The sequence below is a fragment of the Pinus tabuliformis genome, chromosome 2_2 (assembly GCF_031772625.1).
Source record: "Pinus tabuliformis cultivar Carrire ecotype Pingquan chromosome 2_2, CPIR1, whole genome shotgun sequence".
NCBI classification, from domain to species: Eukaryota; Viridiplantae; Streptophyta; class Pinopsida; order Pinales; family Pinaceae; genus Pinus; species Pinus tabuliformis.
In genome coordinates, this window is record NC_142300.1 from 974162675 (window position 1) to 974178291 (window position 15617).

At 35.7% G+C, this 15617-nt stretch overlaps 1 pseudogene; it reads left to right on the top strand.

The window, feature by feature from the left end:
* Window positions 1-207: 207 nt before the first annotated feature.
* LOC149196501 (uncharacterized) lies at window positions 208-1765 on the top strand (annotated as a pseudogene).
* Window positions 1766-15617: the final 13852 nt, after the last annotated feature.

Consider the following 15617-nt stretch of genomic DNA (forward strand, 5'->3'; position numbering starts at 1 on the left):
TGCTGGTCTCATTATCTCTGTAATCAGCAAAAGTTTCAATAGAACAAAGTTCCCCATTCTTTTATGAATTCCCTCAGGAATCACATCAAGTGTTGGATTTAATACCAAATTTTCAAGGAAAATAGATTGGATGAAGCGAAAGAATTTTTGGAGAACATGGAACTCACCAGAAATGTTCTGTGTGCTTATCCATAAACCACATTAATTATGGGCTTTGGAAATGCTGGAAAGTTTGATGACACTTTTACCCTTTTCACTAAAATGAAAATGGATGTAGAACCTAATTTCTCCACCTACAATATTATGATTGATATCCTATGCAAGGAAAATATATTAGATAATGCTTACAAAGTGATGGAGACAATGGCCCATGCAGGATTGTTTGCAAATGTAATGAAAATTAACACCATGATTGATAGTTTCTATAAGATTCGGATGTTGGATGATGTCGACAACCTTTTTGATAGTTTAAGAGAAAAGGCTTGTAGGTGAAATGTAGTAACATATTCTTCTCTGGTTGATAGTTTAGGTAGGCAATGTAGGGTTGATGAAGCATACATGCTATTTGAAAGGATGTTGGATGATAGTCATGCACCAAATGATGTTGTGTATGCATCTCTTATTAAGACCTTTTTCAAGTGGGGTAGGAAGGATGATGGGCATAAAATATTAAAGGATATAATTCGTAGAGGTTGCACACCAGATATAATACTTTATAATGTATATCTGAACTTTCTTCTTAGAGAAGGGTAGATTAACAAGGCCCACCGAATTTTTGAGGAAATTACAGAGCATCGATATGTTCAAGATGTTTGTACTTACTATACACCACTACATGGTCTTATAAAGACTGATGAAGCACAAAAAGCATACAAGTTGTTTTATGCACTGAAAGAGCAAGCTTGTGAACTTGATACTCTTGCATATAACACTACCGTTGATGGTTTTTTGAAGTCAAGAAAGGTCAACAAATCCTTCCAACTCTTTGAAGAGATGAGGATAAAGGGCCATTCTCCTAGTGTAGTTTCTTATGGAGCACTTACTGATGGAATTGCAAAGGTTGACTGACTAGATGAGGCATACATACTTTTTAAGGAATGCCAAAGGCGTAGTTTTGAATGTATTTGTTTATAGTAGTCATGTAGATGAGCTGGAAAGGTAGGAAGAATAGACAAGGCACAATTGATTATCTATGAAAGATGCAGAAAGCATTGAACCCGAATGTATATATATGGAACTGTCTACTTCACTCTCTCCTCAAGGCAGAGGAGATAAATGAGGCATTTGTATGTTTTCAATCAATGAAATATATGAAGTGTTCTCCCAATGTTGTCACTTACAGTATAATTATATATGGCCTTTGCACAGTGCGGAGATTTAACAAATCTTTTGTGTTTTGGTAAGAAATGAAAAAGCTTAGCCACACCTCTAATGTGACTACATACACCACTATGATTCTTATTCTAGCCAAGTCTGGGAATATAACATAGGCCTATTAATATTTGAGAAATGAAAAGGCACATGTCGTAAGCCTGACTGTGCATGTTATGATGGCCTTATAATTGGGCTGAGCAATGCAAACTGATCACTCGAAGCTTTCACATTTTTTGAAGAAAAAGGGTTGACTGGATGTAAAATATGTGTTAAAATTTGTATTATGCTTCTTGATGCCCTTCACTAGGCTGAAAATATTCAGTAGGATGCCATTGTAGTTGTTGCTTTAATAGAATCAGAAAAATCTCAGGATGTTTCAAAATATTTGTAATCTTGGATTACATGAAGGTCCAAAGGACCAAATATTATCAGGCCATAGTGGAAATCATACACTTTCTTTCCATTAAACATATTCCTATCATTCTTTCTTCTAGGTTTTTGTTTTCTAATTCTTACTTGAGCTTCTTGAAATTCATTTGTTGGGAAAGATGTTTTCCAGTTATTGGTCCTTTCACAAATGTTGACACCAGTTGAAGGGTTACATGGCTTGATAGTTGATGATTGAATTATTTTCATTGTTGAAGGGAAATCATGAAAATATACATGTGCGGGATCCCAAGTCCACAACTAAATGTTTGATCTCCAAATGTATAAATTAGGATTGTTTTAGTTTTGTTTTTAAGAAACCTAGAGAACCTACAGGTCCTCGAAGAGTCTTATACACTAGGAGTTTGGCCAGGCACACTTTAAACTTGTTATCATCTATTACAACATTAGCAAATTTTGAAATACCAAACTAATTTTCTGGTACTGAAATTGGCCTTTGAATAAAAAAAATTTCGAGAAATTTATATTGGTGGGCATGATGTTGCTACTTGACTTGCCTTTCAATGTGATCTGGCAGGCAGTGCTTAACTACCATCACAGGAGAATCTCATGATTTAGGGTGTGAATCCTCTTTTTAGATTCTAAGGTCCTTCCTTTATCTATTATGAAAATAAGTATATGAAAAATTTTCTTTTAAGAACCTACATAAATTTTTTTTATTTAAGAACCCAAGTAATAAAACGATAACTTTTTGTAAATTGGTGCATCCTTCAACGAGTTTTCTTATATTGTTGGAAAGTGAATATGGAGCTTATCATCTCATATATAAAGCAGACCAAATCAACTTTTTCATTTGTGTATATGGCTATTGCATTAGTTTTCTTCCATTCTAATTTTTCTTTTTGTTTCCTTCCAAGTCTCAAAATATATCTTCTCTTAACTTTATCCTCAGAAACTGCAACTATTTTCCCCTTTAGCTATATAAGGAACCATGGGAATACATGCCCACTTTGCAAGTGAGTCCCTTGGTTCCATCTCCTACATATAATCGATTGTTGGAATTTATTTGGGCCATATTTTTTCTGTTATGCTATCTCTCTTGGATATTGATGTCATGGCCATTGGATAAATCGATTGTTGTGCCAAGACTTAAAAGGGATTATTGTTCACCCACCCCCAAAATTTCTTTAGCTGAGTCTTAGGTTAATAAATAGTATTGGCCATTGCATCCACTACTGAAACATATGTTCCATGTTGTAGTTTGACTCTTGGAGTCATCCTTTCAAGATCACAACATGGAAAAGGTAAGCCCACTAATGGAGTTCAAAGCATTGAATGTTAAAGCAAAAAGGAGGAAGTATGGTTCCTCTTTCGGTCCTGCAATTAGTTTTGGAACAATGCATAATGTTGGTCGTTCCTCAAGCTCTACACCCTCAACACCATCTAATCAGACACCCGATGATGTGTTTTCTATGGAACGTGCATTGCAGCACAACATTAGCTCCTCAAAGCCTCTACTTATGTATTGATCACATGGGACACTTGCTTCCCCATCCAACCAATTGGTAAGGATACTAAAATCTATTTACAATTATGTAAATACTTTTACTAAGCTTAAATTGGAACTACTTTAATAGTTTTCCTAGCAAAGTTATCTAAAAATTGTTGCATGCAGTCTCAAGAGCACTCCATTTTGGAAGTATGATGATAAAAACTTTCACTGTGGCTTGATATGGATCTCCTTGGGCAGGATGTATCATTGGATGACAATGTGGATTTGTTTTTGCATGATGATACAAATATAGGAGACCCAGCTGGGAGATGCACAAAATTCACTAGAGGTATGAGAAAAAGGTCCAAGCGAGAGCCATACAAGTAGGGAGATTACTACATCACTACAAATGTTGCATCAAGCAGGAAATAGAGAGACTATTTGTAAATATTATATCATTATTTGAGGCTATGTTGATATTTGTTGGCATCCTTTGGCTTAAATGAAATGTTATAAATACTAATCATTTCAACACATAAACACATTGTTTTAACTTACGGGTTTTTCCTTTAGCGAGTTTAGTTGCCTTCAAGCTAGTATGAGTAAAGTTCCATGTCGCCACTTTTCTTCTGATTGTAAATTACTAGCCAATGTTGGACCTCAAAAGAATGTTGGACAGCAAAATGAAGAGACACAACCTAAGGAAAATCTGTTGTAATATCCTCTGTTTTCTCTCACAGTCTCACCTCTCTGTTTCTCGCTCACAGAATAAACATCTATCACACAGCCTCAAAAATACAATGCCCTCATACAAAGAGAGGGGTTGCCTTCTAGGGAAAAAACCCTAAACTAAACATAAGTTCTACCGTCAGATCATCCGCCTAATGAACGGCCCAGATTTTACAAGGCAATTTTATAGCTGTTTTTAGCTTCGGGGGCGCTGCCCCCGAAACCCCCCGCTAGGGGGGGCTCCCAAAGGTCGCAGCTGCCCCCCCCTGGACCCCCCCTGCAGCGAATATTTTATGGGCGGTGTTGCCGCCCCCATTTCGAACTGGGGTCCAATGTGGTGATACCTTTGAATATAGAAGATAATCAGGCTCCACACCCAACAGGTACTAATAATGTAGATGGCATGTAGGTGAGTGGGATTAGCAAGGAAAGAGCATGTAGGTGAGAGTGGAAAACACGTAACAAAGTGGGAGAGCCTCCAGTCATTTGGGGGCAGGTCTAGTCTATCCAAATTTTCAACTTCTTCATCTATTTGATGTTAATTGATTTGAACAAATAATTTTATAGTTCCGCTTGATAGAAAGTTAATATTTGTAGTTTTTAACCACTGCATAAACACAAACAAGTGATATTAAGAGTTGGTAGATGCAAAGAATATATAAAATGCTTTATTGGAGCTAAATGATGTCCCCATGGAGAAATTTACCCACCACAAATCTCTTAAGAACTTAAAAATTCTTGAAAGGGTTAAGGAAAAAAAATGAAGACTAAGATTTTTTCTTTCTCAAAAGATTTATGTTCAAAAAAATTTAATGTATAAAATTATGAGCATATCATAGTACAAGAAACTTGATCAGGAGACCTTGTTTTTCATTTTTTCTAATTTCCTTTCCTATCCTGACACTATTATTTATATTGTTAAACATTTTATATACACAACAAGGTTGGCACATATTTATCCCATGAAACCCTCCAGTCCCATTTCTCATTCGTTTTCCCATTTCTGGTAACATAGTTTATAGATAAATTGAAATGAAATGTGAATAAGAACCCCAAATTAATGATAACTTACCATATAAATGGTCAAAATACCATGTAAATACTGCACTAATCATCCCAATAACAACGTCATTAACCGTCTGCACAGTAATCATTTGCAAAGCATCTATAATCATGGTGAGTGAGGCCAATTTAAAATTCTAGTTTATTGTTCCTAATGCTTTTCCCTACTGGCTCAGCCACTCTTAGAAAATAGTTTACATATTGTGAAGGTCCTAGGGATCACCTCGGTAGTTAATCTTAGATTTGGGAATAGAGTAAGTCAGGAAATTATCAAAGAAGGGTGAGGTTATCAAGATTATTATTAAAAGAATACAATATAATATTTCTAATTACTTCATGAAGAGATCAATTCTTACAACAAAATTTTGTATAATAATTTTATGCATTACGTTTAGCATTTGTTACCTCAAGGTTGTCTTTACCTACTATATTCATATTTTCTATACTCATTTTTAAAGTTCTAAACATTATAAATATGTTTACCTGTTCAGAGAGAAAATTCAACCAACTATGTAATTGTAAACTACTAAATCTTCATGTTTTATTGGATTTTGCCTCATGTTTATTTCCATCTGAATTAATATTTTTCGATTCTTAAAAGTCACTGATGTACAATGATTAACAAAATTTATTTTGATCCAGAGAGAAACTTATGTGCTTATTTCTACATTGTTAGTAACACTAACAACCCTTGCACCAATTTCTACAATACTATTAACATCAACCAACCCTGCACTAGTTACAAGAATAGATAAGTCTTGGTGTGTTTCTAAACCAAATGAAGATCCCAAAGTACTCCAAGATAATATAGTTTATGCATGTGGACAGGGAGTAGACTACAGTTCTATTCAAGCAGGTGGTCCATGTTTTACTCCAAATACTATTGTGGCACATGCTACACACACAATGAATTCTTATTACCAACTAATTGGTCACCACAACTATGATTGTCATTTTTCTCAATCAAAGGTTGTTACACAAAAGGATCTAAGTATCTATTCATCTTTTCTCTATACTTATTACTTTAAATAATAGATTTTAACCTTTGTTACAGAAGCCTGCACCTTAACTAGTGTCAAAGAGTCAATCAACTACTTTTAAAATGCAACAAATGACTTGTTATAATTATAAGGTTCCTTGTTTGAGTTCCCTTTAAGAAACTACCTATCTAGATACCCAAGAATGAAATTGCTAAGAAAGATATAGATACTCTTCAGGTTTGCATGATGACTTACTAACACCATCTTATCACAACCCAGTTTGTTTCTTAGTTTAGGACCTAGTAACAAACCTTTTGGATATCATGAATTTGTTTGTGATTTTTTGGTTTAGTGTCTATTATTAAGCCTTCTAGGATTTTATTTTACTGACTGCATTTTCATTCCATCCTTAGATACCAAATTTTCTGTCACCCATCCCCCAAAATTGTAAAAAGGTCATCTTGATATGTTAAATCCAATAGAAGGGTATATTTTAACCCCATTCCTTCATATTTTTTCTTGCAACAAGTCATATTTAATAGCTCCCTCTTTTTACCTCGAAAACTAGATGTAAGTCTAATTTTGATAATCTTTCAAGAATGTACCCTGGTGAACTTAAAACCCTTTCATGACCACATTATCTTAGCCACTCTTAAAACCTTACCTTTTTATCCTAGTAAACTTTATCACTTGGTAAGTGCACTTCCTAGTCATGTTTTGAATCTCTGACAATTACCAAGGGAATGTTCCAAATTGTAAGCTAAAAAGAAAAAAAATACTTCACTTACATTGAGATCTTTCATTTTAACTTGATAAGGGAACTTCTTCTCCAATGTTCGATTCTCTAACAATTACCCAGGAAATGTTCCAATTTGTAAGCTAAGAGACAAAAAAAACTTCACTTATATTGATATTTTTCATTTTAAGTCTGTCATCATTTCATTTGTAAAGAAATATATGTAATTTTCATTGGCAGGAACTACAATATAATGAATTGGCTAGAATTTTCTTGTGTTGTAGGTTATGGATGATCAAATTAATATCCAAGAAAACAAGGAGAAAATAGTAGAGAGCTTCGATATATATGAGAAAGAAGGATCCCTCCCTTTTGAGTAGAAAAAATATGCCCTACCTTGTTTGAGGACCTCATTAGGGTCGATTTTTCTAATGTCATGCTTGATTTATACCTTCTCATATGTCAGGAAGACTTTAAATATGAATTAATATGTTCCTAAAACAAATCAAATTCAAATTTTAAAGATATAAAAGATCAAAACAAATGCCAATGCCTTCGTTTGATTGTAACTTTTCTTTTTTGTGGGCAGGTTACAAGAAATATGATTGGAAAAAGGATAGGGAGACAATGCAAAGCATGTGTTGGATATGATTCATTTACTATTAGAGATGCTTCAGGCACCTAGGCCATTGACTTTGGAAATGTTTCTAGTAGGGATTACTACGGTTTTTAATGTTGTGATTCTTTCACCACATGGTTATTATGGGAAAGAAAATGTTTTACGAATGCCAGACAAGACATTGGTGGATAGGTAAACAATTTTTTTTATAACTATAATGTCCATTCGATGATATCCTCTCTTTATTATTTGACTATATTTTGAATGTTTCCTTTGATTTTCTATTGTCTTTTAACTAGGAAATTTAAAATACTTCATATCATGTCCATTTAAACAAAAACCAAATCTTGAAGTTGGAATTAGTATTACACGATATTGATTGGAATCCTTATAGCTATTTTGTGTTAAGATATTTTCATGACTATCATAAAAGTTTTATTTCATGTTGTTATTTGAGCACTTGTTGTTTATATACTTGACAAAATTCATGCATTAGAAAATGAAATGTTGTTGCGAATAAAATGACAAGGATTAAACATCACACCTCAAATTATTTGTTTTCACATGTTATCTACAACTTTAGATTTTTAGCATGCAACCTAATTGGCATGATTGTGCCTAAGATTTTCCTAAAGGTTGAATATTAAGTTATTGAGGTGTTATTCTATAAGGTGACATTTTATTTTCTTTGTTTATACAGGTCATATCGCCACATTATAGTGGCTATTATCGCCCAACTGAAGAAAACTTGGAATAAACACAATACTGTGGATAATCCGGATCATGCTACTCCAAAAAACTACCACAACAGCTTGAAATCTAACATGAAGAAAACTTGTTCGATTTTCTTACTTGTATGGGTAAAAATGGCTTTGACATTGTTGATGTTGAGGTATTTGTCATATAAAATCATTATAGTCTACTTTAGCTTATATTCTACTGTTCATTGTATTTCATGTCTTAAACTTTGCATTGTATTTCTTTTGGTTTCAGAAAAGGAACTCATTATTGATGGTAGGAAGCAGGAATTGAAGAAAGAAGTTGAGAGAAATAACAATGGAGCGACAAATGCAAAAAGAGAGAGAAGAGAATCGTTCTAGTGATACCCTTAGAGTCAATATTCCACATAAGACACACACATAGAAACGGATGTTCAAGTATTCAAAGTTGGTGAATTCACCTTCAATGCCTTAGCAACACAATGATAATGTTTTGAAGTGTTGAAACATCATTTGATGTGCAAATTGTAGTCCAAACAATATTAAGTTGGAAATTCATATTGTAATACTTTAACATTTCATACAATATAATTTGCGTGGTTGAAATTATTTATAATTGCATTTGATATTATTTAGTATTGTGATTAACATGAAACTTTGCGTTTTCATATTAGATGAACATGCACATTGTATGACATTTTTTAAATTTAGCCGCAAAATCATACAAGCTAATTTATGTTGATTAATAATGAACACATAAAATCAATGTAAAACTACTAAATTAGTAGTTTATATTGATTAATAATCAACACAAATAAAATGAATATACGAAATTAGTCATTTATAAGATTATTAATGAAGGTAAATGAAATGAATATAAACTACGAAATTAGTTGTTTATGTAATGAATATGATACTACCAAAATAAGACAAATGAATATTGAAAAGGTTAAATTTTTGATTGCAAATGACGACTAAATTTTGCATATATACGACTATTAGTAGCTAATTTACAGTATCTTATAACACGACCAAGATTTTGGTTAAATTTCTTTGGTTATTAATTTGTTTACTTGGGTGATCATATAGTAATATATTTTATTGTATATTTGGTCATTAATTGTGGCAATTAATTACTAAATCAATGAATAAATTAATGACCAAATTTATGACTAAATATACTACTAAATGATAAAATTGAGACAACCAATTAATGACTAAGTTAAAAAAAACTAAAACTTGGTCGCGTTATAAGATACTGTAAATTAGTTACTACTAATCACCGACTGAAAAATGGTCATTTATATGGAGATTTTAGTCATTTTTTTTTGTAATTAATTATCCATTTTGTACTAGTGACATGGAGGGTCCTCCTAGTCTCTATTGTAGCTCCCTCTATGTCTCTTCTGCAACGCCTATGTCGAGGTAGACCCTAAGGTCTTACTGGTCCAACATTTATGTCATGATCAAAATAATTTTGTAAGTATTTGTCTCATCAAAAATATTTTCATTTCATTTATACTTAAAATCCAAAAAATATCTAAAAGTATCAAAAAATTAGAAACATTTGTACCTCCTATGGCTCCCCACACTGCATCCAGTGGAAACAACAAATTTGTATCTCCTCTGATGTTCATGCCAGCATAGGGATAGTCCTTGACTGATATGACTTGTTTTTCATACCAGAGGAAGAACGCGTCATCAAAAGCCTTTCTACAACCCTCACCACCCCCTAGTCTCTTCATTATATCGGCCTCTCTGCCCATTTGTGGATCCGTTGGGCTGTTGATCGTGGATAATAGTTTTGTTGGGTTGCATTATATTCTTTCCACGACTAGCCCACATAGTTAACTGGGGGGTTAGAGGGGGGGGGAGCCCCGCTTCGTTGCACCGATTATGTAGCGAGGGGGCTTGAGGCATACCCATAACCCCACTTTATGGGGTTTTGGTTTTGGACACTATGTTAGGATGGGCGGACCCACCTATGGCTTTTGTGCATGATTTTCGCACATCCTTTTAGACGCGATAGTTTTTCGGTCCATGGTATTCGACACGATGGTTTTTCGGTCCATGGTATTCGACGCCATGGTTTTTAGTCCATGGTATTCGATGCTTCAACATGTATAAATATGTATTATAGCATTGAAAGGAACATAATGAAAAATCAAGCTCGTAGTCCCAATTTTTGGATCTAGGGGAAAATCTTTGTGTATATGTTTTTTATGTGTTATGCTCTCACATTGTTTATTTTCTGCGTTTTAGAATTCATATGCAGGTAATTTCGGTACGGGGCTAAAACCTACATTTGGTATCAGAGCAGTTTTGGTTTCAAGGGGACTCCTTTGTTGCTGAGGGGTTTCGCTCGGGCCTGTAGTAGACCCTTTTCAGTGGGAGATCTGCGAGATCAATTCTGGTGGTGAAAGAAGATGGCGAGCAATGGAAAGATAGAGATCGAGAAATTTAATGGTCAGAGTTTTGAGTTGTGGAAACTCAAGATGGAGGATTTGTTGGTGGATAAATATCAGTGATCATAGTAGATCTAGGTACTAAACCAACAGGAGTGTCCGATGAGGAATTAAAGAAGTTGGATCGGAAGGCAAAGAGCATAATACGATTATGTGTCTCAGATTCAGTATTGTTGAATGTATCAGGGGAAGCAACGGCGAAGGCTTTGTGGTACAAGCTAGGGACTTTGTACCAATGTAAGTCTCTAGTGAATAAATTGTTCCTGAGGAAAAAGCTGTATAACTTGAGCATGAAAGATGGAGACTTGGTGACAGAGCATCTGAACGCATTTAATACTATGGTAAGTCAGTTAGCTTCAATTGATATTAAAATTTTAGATGAAGATAAGTGCATCAATTTTTTGTGTTCTCTACCAAATTCGTGGGATAGTCTAGTTATTGCAATAGGTAGCAATGAAACTACCTTACAGTTTGATGAAATAGTCTCATCCTTGCTAACGGAGGAGATGAGACAGAAAAATATCGAGAGCCAAAATGGTGATGCCTTGTCTGTACGAGGAGGGTACCAGAATAGAAACAAAAATAAGTCATCGAGTGGGAGATATAAATCTAAAGGGAGATCTAAATCTCCAGAAAAACCTATAAAGGTGGTGTGTGGTAAATGTGGAAAGGAAGGGCACTACAAAAGGGATTGTAAATCGAAAGCTCCTGATAAAAGAAAGGGATCTAATGATGCTCCTTCTGCAGAGGCGAAAACCACCTCAGATGAAGGTGGGGATGTGTACTTGGCTTCTTCAAGTACACATGTGGATCATGAGGCATGGTTGATTGGCTTAGGTGCATCCTTTCACTTCACTCCCCATAGAGAGTGGTTGTTATAGCTCCAAATATCACTCTTGATGTTTGTGTTGCTAGACTCATGGCCTAGGGCAACCACTCTTTCTAGATCTGGTCCAAATACTTAAAAAATAGGGTTTTACTCCCTATATGTGACATTTCCCTGAGTTAAACGCGTGTGTATGTGGGTCTGTGTACACCCAACCTGTGTATATGTCTTAAAACAGTTAAAAAAATTAAATCCTCCTTAATTTCGGGTGGAGATCACTGGTTTTACCTGTTGATTACCTATTAGTTCCCATGGCCCAACTGTTCCCAACGAATTCTCAACTAAAAAGATACTCTGGGAGAAGTATGAAAAGGCTTCAATGGGAAGGCCTAAGGAGGAGAGAATAGAGAGAAAAATCACTCCACTAAGATTATCCCTGACTAGGTCTGAAGATCCTTGTGCTTCCAGCACTTCCCCCATTACAGGAAACCTTTGTTTCCTTCAGTTATGATGTCTTTCCATTAGTTGAGATATCCTTGAGTGAGTTATGGAAGGAGCTTGTTGAAGGCCTGAGATTGGAAGAATCTGAAGGACGGTCCCGCTTGGAGCCTACGAAAGGATGACTCAGGTGAAATCATTCCTTTATGTACTTTAGTTATCTATAATAAAAGAAACACTTGTCTTGTTCCTGATATTAATCTTCTTCGTGCTTATGATATAATGTTATGATTTATATATGAATGGTTGTTTCAATTGTATAACTAATTACTTTTCAATATGCTATGAAGTTGATTTCCTTATGATGCTTGGTCCATATACTGTTGTGCTTTCTTGAATTGATTGTTTTGCAAGTTGAAGGATCGAAAGGAACTCCAAGAGTGTTTGTACCCTGGCTGGATCTTCCCAAATGAAGGATCCCCAGGTGCAACTCTCTTCGTGTAGTTTGTTTATATTAGCATCATGTCTGTGTGGAATGCTTGTTTTTCTTTGTAGATAACCCCCAATCTGCTAGGGTATTGACCCAAGACCCTAGGGGAATTTATCCCTCAACAGTGGTTCTGCCAGTACAAGGAATATGATGGTGGCGATGTCTTCTGAGGGGATGATAGGAAGGCTAGAATCATTGGTCGTGGAAAAGTAAAGTTGAAGTTGCAAGGTGGAAGGGTTAGAAAACTTTCGATTGTTATGCATATTCCTACATTAGCCAGAAATCTGATTTCTGTAAGTAAGCTGGATGATGCAGGTGTAAAAACAGTGTTCGAGAAGGATACCTGTAAAATGGTTCGGGGAGCACTGGTATTGATGCAAGGAATTTGAATTAGAACTCTGTACAAGCTACAAGGTAGCACTGTTATTTAGGGTGCAACAGTTCTGTGGTTCCTAAAAGTGAAGCAAAAAATCTAGTGGTCTCTGGAGAGAAGACCATGTTGTGTCATCAAAGGCTTGGACATATTGGAGAGAAGGACCTTCGAATACTTCATGGTAAAGGTATGGTAGAAGGTATGAGTAATAGCTCTCTGGATTTTGATTTCTTTGAAAATTGTGTATATGGGAAGTAGAATCAGGTGAGTTTCCCTTCTGGTAGTAAGAGGGTGAAACAGATATTAGAACTTGTGCACAGTGATGTGTTTGGACCTGTGAAGGTTCCATCACTGAGTTGTAGAAGACTACTCCATATACACCTCAAGAAAATGGAGTTGTAGAAAGAATGAATAATACATTGATGGAAAGGGCATGAAGCATGCTCAGTGGTGTCCGGTTAGGACAGGAATTTTGGGCAGATGCGGTGGATACTGCATGTTACCTGGTCAACAGGTCACCTTCATCAGCATTGAAGGATAAGACTCCACAAGAGGTATGGACTGGTAAGAAACCCTCTCTTTCACATCTGAGGGTATTTGGATGTGATGCATATGTACATGTTCCAAAGGAGAAATGAACCAAGCTGGATCGTAAATCTGAAAAGTGCATCTTTATTGGGTATAAGTATGGTTTAAAGGGGTATAAGCTTTGGAGCCCAGTCACATGGAAGGTTATGTACAACTGAGATGTGGTGTTCATAGAGGTAAAAGATGTCATTAAACATGAAGTCAAACCAAAGGAACTTGAGAAGATAGAGTTTGAGGTTAAGGAGGAAGAATCAGACTCTATAGCAGAGGAGGAATCAAAAGATGGAGAGCCACAAACTCCGGGTGTGAGAAGATCAGTTTGAGAAAGAAGGCAGCCAGAAAGGTATAGTCCATATGCTTTTTGTTCAAATTTTTCTTTATCTATTATTGACAAAGATCTCAGAACTATGAAGGAAGCAGTAGATTCAAAGGATGGCAAACTCTGGAAAGAGGCCATGGTTGATGAAATGGCATCTTTGCACAAAAATGAGGCTTGGGATCTGGTGGAGTTGGCGGCTAGAAGGAAACCCAATGGCAGCAAATGTGTGCTCGAGAAGAAGACAAATTCAGAAGGAAAGGTGGAGAAATACAAAGCTTGGTTGGTAGCAAAAGGTTATTCCCAGGTGTCGGGAATTGATTTTGGTCATATTTTTTCTCCTGTTGCCAAAGTAACTTCTATTAGATTACTTTTATCTATCGGGCCAGGCAGTAACTCCTAAAAACAAAATTGATTCGTATATTTCATTCCTTCAGGTTAGTCTTCATTATATACATGAGGGAGAGACTATTCACTTCATCTCCCGATGACTATTCATATCACTTATTTATTTATTTACATTATGTTCACCCAATCCTAATGATTAGGTGTCAATATTCCCCCCTTAATCTGAAGGGATGTTGGTGAGTCCAAGCATCATTCTAAATCATTCAATTTTTTCTCTTCCAAGCACTTTGGTGAAGATGTCTGTAATTTGCTCATTAGTGGAACAATGACATAGACGGATTGTTTTGGCCTCAACATGATGTCGAATCAGATGATATTTAGTATTGATGTGCTTCGTTCGATCATGGAACTTTGGGTTCTTGGCCAACTTTATTGAGAGTCATTGTCAATCATGAGTGGAGTTGATTGTACTTGTTTTACCTGCAAATCTTCAAGAATTTTCGTGAGCCACACAATTTCGTTTCTTGCTTTAGATGCTGCCATAGATTCTTCTTCTGTTGTGGAATCTGCTGGAATTGATTGTTTGTGTGATTTCTAGGAGACAGCTCCTGATCCAAGACTCATAGCATATCCTAAAGTAGATACCCCGGTTTCTTTGTCTCCATCAAAGTTTGAATCAGATTATCCATTCAAGCTGAAGTCGTCCACTTTTGTATACTTGATTCCAAAGTCTTGAGTTCCCTTCAACTACCTTAGCACTCTTTTTGTAGCAGATCAATGTCCCTCACAAGGCTTTTGCATAAACCTGGAGAGGATTCCAACAACAATCGAAATGTCTGGTCTGGTAGTAGTTAGGTAGTTGAGACTTCCTACAAGCTGTCTATACTTTGTTGCATCCTCAAATTCTTTTCCTTCAATAGATGTGAGCTTTAAGTTTTGTTCCATTGGAGTAGTAAGAGGATTGCATTCCATTATGCCATACCTATTCAACAGATCTCCAGTGTATTTCTTTTGAGAAAGAAATGTGGACTTCGGATGTTGGGTTACTTCAATACCAAGATAGTAATGAACATAGCCCAAATCAGTCATTTCAAAACTTTTCCCCAATTCCTTCTTTATGGATGCAATGTAGCTTTCATTGTTCCTTGTCATTAAAAGATCATCTACATATACCACAAGATATACAACTTTTTTGCCAACTTTCTTAACAAATAAAGTTGCATCATCAAGATCATAATGTTCAAAATTGAGTTTCAGAAGATGCTCAGTTAGTTTTTCATACTAGGCTCGTGGTGCTTGTTTGAGGCCATACAAGTACTTCACCAGTTTGCATACTTTATGCTCATGTCCTTTCACAACAAATCCTTCAGGCTGGGACATAAAAACATTCTCTTTTAGATCTCCATTCAAGTAAGCAGTTTTTACATCCATTTGATGGACTTTCCAACCATTCTGAGCTGCTAGGGCAAAGAGTGTCTGGATGGTAGCCCATTTTGTTGTGGGGGAAAAAGTCTCGTCATAATCAACCCCTTCCTTCTATAAAAAACCTTTTGCCACAAGCCTAGCTTTGTACTTGTCAAGTCAGCCATCAGATTTATACTTCTTCTTGTATACCCACTTACAGCCAATTGGTTTGGTTCCTAATGGATGATCAACCAGCTTCCAAGTGCCATTC